Source organism: Aotus nancymaae, unplaced genomic scaffold, assembly GCF_030222135.1.
Source record: "Aotus nancymaae isolate 86718 unplaced genomic scaffold, 86718_ANA_hifiasm-v0.15.2.pri h1tg000108l, whole genome shotgun sequence".
In the NCBI taxonomy this organism is placed as follows: domain Eukaryota; kingdom Metazoa; phylum Chordata; class Mammalia; order Primates; family Aotidae; genus Aotus; species Aotus nancymaae.
The window spans coordinates 15179927-15187226 of NW_026988523.1; the positions used below are offsets into that span (position 1 = coordinate 15179927).

At 37.9% G+C, this 7300-nt stretch overlaps 1 pseudogene; it reads left to right on the forward strand.

The window, feature by feature from the left end:
- Positions 1-5139: 5139 nt before the first annotated feature.
- On the forward strand, positions 5140-6888 carry LOC105711587 (nucleophosmin-like; annotated as a pseudogene).
- The last annotated feature ends 412 nt before the right edge of the window (positions 6889-7300 follow it).

Here is a 7300-nt window from a genome sequence, read left to right on the forward strand (position 1 = left end):
TGTATATTCACCTTTTGATCTTACTGTTTCTGTTTTCTACTAAAATGGAGAATTTCTTAAAGGTAGGAACTATATATTGTTTCTCTTTTTATTTTTAGTCCCTAGCATATAATAGAGGACCACTCAATATAAAAACTCAATAAATTATTATATTCAAAGAAATGACAGTAATTATTCATAATTAGTATCTATGAATACATTGTATCTAAGGGCACTATAGTATTTTAGAGCCTTTGATTGAGTAAGTCCTGATACTATTCTGGTAAGAGAGTTAAACATTATTAAACTTGTTTCACAATCAACGGTTTAATTGTCAAAAGGTCAAGTGGCTTACTACAAGTTAGTCAGTAGGGGAGAAAACAGAATCCAAGAGTTTGTTTTTTTTTTTTCTTATTACAAAAAAAAAGATTTCCCCAAAGTTAAATTAATGCACATAAAAATATCAAAAAATATAGCAAAGATACTTTGTCAAAACCAAGTTAACACTTAAACACAAAACATTAATTTATGTTAACTTTATGTAAGTTATTTTGAAAATCAACTCTATGTTCAGAAATTTCTTTTTAAGCTATTTTTGTTTTCTACACATTATTCTAGTAATAAGGGCTATATCCTCCCATGAGATCTACAGGGCGGATATTAGATAAGCCACAGATGAGTTAACTTGTTTTAGCTTGAACAAGGAAATGTGGCAGCTCCAGATGCTTCCATGCTCCAAGCACATCGGATCCAGTAGGCAAGAGAAACTGGGCTAAGACTCAAAGAAGGGAGGTGTTTTTAGCTAATAACAAAGTCTACTCTTCCAGTGCTTCCGTAGACAAGGAATTTTTTTTTTAAGAAAAATATTATTACAACATAGTTATAGCTTCGTTCTTGGTAAACAAACTTCAACAAAGGATGATCCAAAAGGCTTGAATTTCTAACTGCATAAAAAGTTATTTTTACTCTTTGGTCTGTTCCAGTGGCTGTTTTCCCTACCTTTGTTAATGGCTTCACCATTTAAATGACCAAGCTAGAAACCTCAAATTCATTCTCCACAGCTCCTTCTCCCTCACCCTCACATGTCACTGGTTTTAGTTTTACTCATATGCCCATTCTGTTATCTAAGTAGATACATTTGTTATATCTACTTGTATATCTACTACATCTACATATATAATACATCTATTATAACCTCTATGGCCTCTTCTGAAGGTTGAGCCTCTTCACCTCTCTGGACTATATGACAGTGTCCTAGATGGTTTTACTGCCCCTGATAAAGTTATTTATTTACCTAAAAACCACCAGTGGTTCACCCTCATCTAGAGATCAGAATACGATGTCCTTAGCATATCTATACTCTCCCCTATCTGTATAATCATCTGTTTTCTTCTACTTCCCTGAAAGCCTCTACTCTGTCAATTTCTTCTCACCATTCCCCAGAAATCTCCAACATATCCAACTATTACATGTTTCAGTGTTTTTGTATGTGATATTCCTATAGTTTGCAGTCCTTACTCTGCCTTCATTACATGGCCAATCCTAAGGCTTCCTTTAGCTCCCAGCACAAATGTGGTCTCTCTCTGAAAGATGTCTTGACTCATTTAATTAACCACTCCCATTTCATATCTGTGGAGAGATTCTTGCTCCTCATCGAATAGAGTCTCTTTATGATGCACATTTCCCAGCTCCTTTCCAGTGAGGTAAGGCCATGTGACTTCTGGTCAAAGGGCTGTGAGTGGAAGTATATGGAGATATGCCACTTCTGGTCCAGAACACCTAAGAGTTGGTGCATGACCCTCCAACTCTTTCTTCTCTTGGCAACTTGGTCTTGTGAAAAGAAGGTAAAACCACAAGATGGAAATGGCCTAAACAGACAAAAGGTTGGGGGGGTACTGCTCTGGGAAGTCTTTTGAACATGCATTAGACTTTATGTAAGCAAGATATAAACTTTTGGGCTGGGTGCAGTAGCTCACGCCTATAATCCCAGCACTTTGGGAGACCAAGGTGGGTGGATCATGAGGTCAGGAGTTTGAGTCTAGCCTGGCCAAGATGGTGAAACCCAGTCTCTATTAAAAACGCAAAAATTAGCCTGGCACGGTGGTGGGCGCCTGTAATCCCAGCTACTCGGGAGGCTGAGGCAAGATAATTGCTTGAACCCGAAAGGCGGCCGTTGCAGTGAGCCGAGATCATGCCACTGCACTCTAGCCTGGGCGACAGAGCAAGACTGTCTCCAAAAAATAAATAAACAAAAGAAATAAAATTTTATTGGTTAAGTCACTGAGCTTTGAGGTTTATTCACTACACTGTAAACTCCCCTAACCTGGCTAACTCAACATCCTACGTATCTCTATTTAGCCTTTTATTTTACAAAATTATAATAATGTATATTATTCTATACTGTTAACCCTCAAGGTCAGACACTATTCCTTATTTAGCATCTAATACAGTGTTATAAACAAAATTGAACGTGAAAACTGGACTATGCATCTTCAAACTTAATCTCCAAACCTGTTCTCCTTCCAGTGCTTCCTATCTCAGTAAATGACATCATCACTAACCCAGTCACTCAATCCAGAATACAGAAGTATATTTCTTATGTCTTTTTAAGCTTCTAAAGCCAGGAAATACCTTGGAGGTTCTTATTCTACCTCCTAAGTATGTCTTAAGTTTGCCATGTTTCTCCATTCTCTCATTCATCACTTTCTACCTCTTACTGGAAGGGCAGCCACCAGCTTTCTTTATACACACACACACACATACACACACACACACAGAGACATATATATATATATATAGTGGTTTTTGGTGACACATGAATTGTATAGGGGTGAAGTGTGAGATTTTAGTGCACCCCTTATCCGAGTAGTGGACATTATACCCAGTTTGTAGTTTTTTAAATCTCTGTTTCTACTCCCACCCACCCCCCTTCTGAGTCTTCAAAGTTCATTATACCACTCTGTATGCCTTTGCATACCCATCGCTTAGCTCCTATTTATAAGTGAGAACATGCAGTATTTGGTTTCTCACTCCTGAGTTTCTTCACTTAGAATAATGGCCTCCAGCTCCATTCAATTCCCTGTAAAAGATGTAATTTTGTTCCTTTTTATGGCTAAGTAGTATTCCATGGTATATATATACCACATTTTCTTTATCCACTCATTGGTTGATGGGCACTTAGGTTGGTTCCATATCTTTGCAACTGTGAATTGTGCTGCAATAAACATATGTGTGCAGGTGTCTTTTTGATGTGACTTCTTTTCCTTTGGGTAGATACCCAGGAGTGGAACTCCTAGATTGAATGGTAGATCTACTTTTAGTTCCTTAAGAAATTTCCATACTGTTTTCCATAGAGACTGTACTAATTTACATTCCCACCAACAGCATATAAGCATTTCCTTTTCATCACACCCATGTCAACATTTATTGTTTTTTAACTTTTTTTTTTTTTTGAGACAGTCTTGCTTTGCCACCCAGGCTGGAGTGCAATGGTGCAATCTCAGCTTACTGCAACCTTCGTCTCCTGAGTTCAAGCAATTCTCTCCTGCCTCAGCCTCCTGAGTAGCTGGGATTACAGACACGTACCACCACACCAGGCTAATTTTTGTATTTTTAGTGGAGACGGGGGTTTCACCATGTTGGCCAGGCTAGTCTTGAACTCTTGACCTCAGGTGATTGATCTGTCCACTTTGGCCTCCCAAAGTGCTGGGATTGCAGGCATGAGCCAATGTGCCTGGCCAGTATTTTTAACTTTTTAATAATCACCATTCTGGCTAGGGTAAGGTGGTATCTCATCGTGGTTTTAATTTGCATTTCTCTGATGATTAGCAATGTGAATCACTTTTTCACATGTTTCTTGACCATTTGTACATCTCCTTTAGAGAAGTGTCTATTCATGTCATTTGTCCAATTTTTGATGGGATTATTTGTTCTTTTCTTGCTGATTTGTTTGAGTTCCTTATTGATTCTGGGTATTAGTCCTTTGTTGGATGCACAGTTTGCAAATATTTTCTCTCATTCTGTGGGTTGTCTGTTTAATCTGATGATTGTTCCTTTTGCTGACCAGCTGTCTAAATGGCTGTCTTCTATTACTCCTTTGTGATTCATTTTTCTTTGGCAATTAGAGAAATGTTTTTAAAAATTTACAAATATGATCATATTACTTCAATGCTTAAATAATTCCCAGTTGTTTAGTATTTAGTATTTTTTTAAATAATTTCCAGTAGTGGCTGTATTTCTTATATCATATACCATCTTACTTTACTGTAATTGTTTATTTAAATGTTTGTCCTACTCATTAAATTTCAAGTGTGTTCAGGGCGTAGCATAGCCCTGTCTCTCCTATTCACTGCTCTATTTCCAGCTTCTGACACAAAACAGGCAGTAAACAAGTATTTTTTGAATGAATGAATACCTGGAAAATAGTATATAGTCAATAGGCATTTGTTGACTAGATAAGCAACCACAGATCTTCAAGCAGATATGAATTTTTCCATACATCCAAAAATATTTTATCAGCATATATTTTTACTTGCAATGCTCTTTCCTTTCCTTTATGCTAGCCTACAATCCTTGCAACCTTTAAAATTCTAATTCATAGCTGATTTATTCACTCATTTATTAGGAGCAGAAGCTCTTTGCATATTAATTCATACTCACTTTATACATTTGAGTTATATAATATCATGTAAGCTTTTGTTATTTTGTAAATGTGCTTGAATAATTTTTACATTTATATACTCCATCTTCTAGACTAAATTATAAATTCCCCTACAATTAAAACCATGATCCTTGTTTGCTTTGAAACTTGCCTCTCTTCATACCTGTAACCTCCAGGTGCTTAGCATAGTGCTCTGCATTTAGAGATCACTTAATTTATTGAAGGATTGGCAAGGGTTAGCTTATGAGAGTGAAAGCTGGATGGCAGAAATGCTCAACAGACAGATGCTGGAATGGATCCTGGCTTTGCCTCGGGGGAGAAATGAACTTTGGGGAGGCTTCTAAGGCTTGAGTCAGAGGTACGAGGTGCTTGGTGTTCATTTTCTTAATTACTGGGCTCTAACCCAAGATTCATTTTTCCTAACAACTCAGTCAATCATACTTTTATTTATTTATTTATTTATTTATTTATTTATTTATTTATTTATTTATTTAAAGACAGAGTCTTCCTCTGTCACCCAGGCTGAAGTACAGTGGCGTGATCTCGCCTCACTGCAACCTCCGCCTCTTGGGTTCAAGCAATTCTCCTGCCTTAGCCTCCCGAGTAGCTGGGACTATAGGCATGCATCACCACACCTGGCTAATTTTTGTATTTTTAGTAGAGACAGGGTTTTGCCATGTGGGCCAGACTGGTCTCGAACTCCTGACCTCAGGTGATCCACCTGCCTCCATCTCCCAAAGTAACAACTGAGTCAATCATACTTAACAGGGCTTTGAAATATGTAAGACACATTAAAAACAAAAATGGAGAAGAAAAATAAGTTTCTCTAATGTTCTTTTAAATTTTTTTGAAAACCCACAATATCCCAGGTAAATTACATTTACTAATTAGAAATAAGTTAATGTTAAGATATAATTTATCCCCTGGTGTGATTCCATCCTGTGCAGCTGTTCTTTTGAGCAGTGGTCATTTATCTCCGTCCACCTTTTCTCCCACCTAAGTGCATGCTGCCACTGATGGAAGATTTGACAGACACAGACATGAGCCCCCTGAGGCCCCAGAACTATCTTTTCAGTTGTAAACAAAAGGCCGACAAAGATTATCATTTTAAGGTGGATAATGATGAAAATGAGCACCAGTTATCTTTAAGAACGGTCAGTGTAGGGGCTAGTGCAAAGGATGAACTGCACATTGTTGAAGCAGAGGCAATGAATTACAAAGGCAGTCCAATTAAAGTAACACTGGCAACTTTGAAAATGTGTGTACAGCTAACAGTTTCCCTTGGGGGCTTTGAAATTACATCACCAGTGGTCTTATGGTTGAAGTGTGGTTCAGGGCCAGTGCGTATTAGTGGACAACACTTAGTAGCTGTGGAGGAAGATGCAGAGTCAGAAGATGAAGAGGAGGAGGATGTGAAACTCTTAAGTATATCTGGAAAGGAGTCTGCCCCTGGAGGTGGTAGCAAGATTCCACAGAAAAAAGTAAAACTTGCTGCTGATGAAGATGATGATGATGAAGATGATGAGGAAATTGAAGAAAAAGCTCCAGTGAAGAAATCTATATGAGACACTCCAGCCAAAAATGCAGTAAAGTCAAATCAGAATGGAAAATACTCAAAACCATCAACACCAACATCAAAAGGACAAGAATCCTTCAAAAAAAAACAGGAAAAAGACTCCTAAAATATCAAAAGGATCTAGTTCTGTAGAAGACATTAAAACAAAAATACAAGCAAATATAGAAAAAAGTGGTTCTCTTCCGAAAGTGGAAGCCAAGTTCATCAATTATGTGAAGAATTGCTTCTGGATGACTGACCAAGTAGCTATTCAAGATCTCTGGTAGTGAAGGAAGTCTCTTTAAGAAAATAGTTTAAATAATTTGTTAAAAATTTTCCATCTTATTTCATTTCTGTACCAATTGATATCTGGCTGTCCTTTTCATAATGCAGAGTGAGAACTTTCCCAAAGTGTTTGATAAGTGTTGTTCAGGTTTCATTGCCAATAATGTATTGTCCAAAATGCCTGTTTAGTTTTTAAAGATGGAACTCCACCCTTTGCTTGGTTTTAAGTATGTATGGAATGTTATAATAGAACATATCAGTAGCGGTGGTTAGACATGGAAATGGTGGGGAGACAAAAATTTACATGTGAAATAAAACTCAGCATTTTAATAAAGTAAGAAAAGAAAGATATAATTTATTTGGCCAGGTACAGTGGCTCCTCTCACTCCTTGTAATCTCAGCACTTTGGGAGGCGGAGGTGGGCTGATCACCTGAGGTCAGGAGTTGGAGACCAGCCTGACCAACATGGTGAAACCCCGTCTCTACTAAAAATATAAAAATTAGCTGGTATGGTGGCACACACCTGTAATCTCAGCTACTCGGGAGGCTGAGGCAGGATAATGGCTTGAACCCGGGAGGTGAAGGTTGCAGTGAGCTGAGATCATGCCACTGCACTCCAGCCTGGGTGACAGAGGGAGACTCCATCTCAAAAGAAAAAAAAAAATTGCTCTTTAAGTTGAGGTGATCTGGAATGTAAGAAACATACTATCTGAATGAAGTCAGGCATACCACAGATGTATTCTTTGTGTGTCACTGGTCATTGCCCTGTTCTGCTGTGCTAAGAGGGATTCTTGGCTTGGTATTTCTGCCATGGCAGTGGG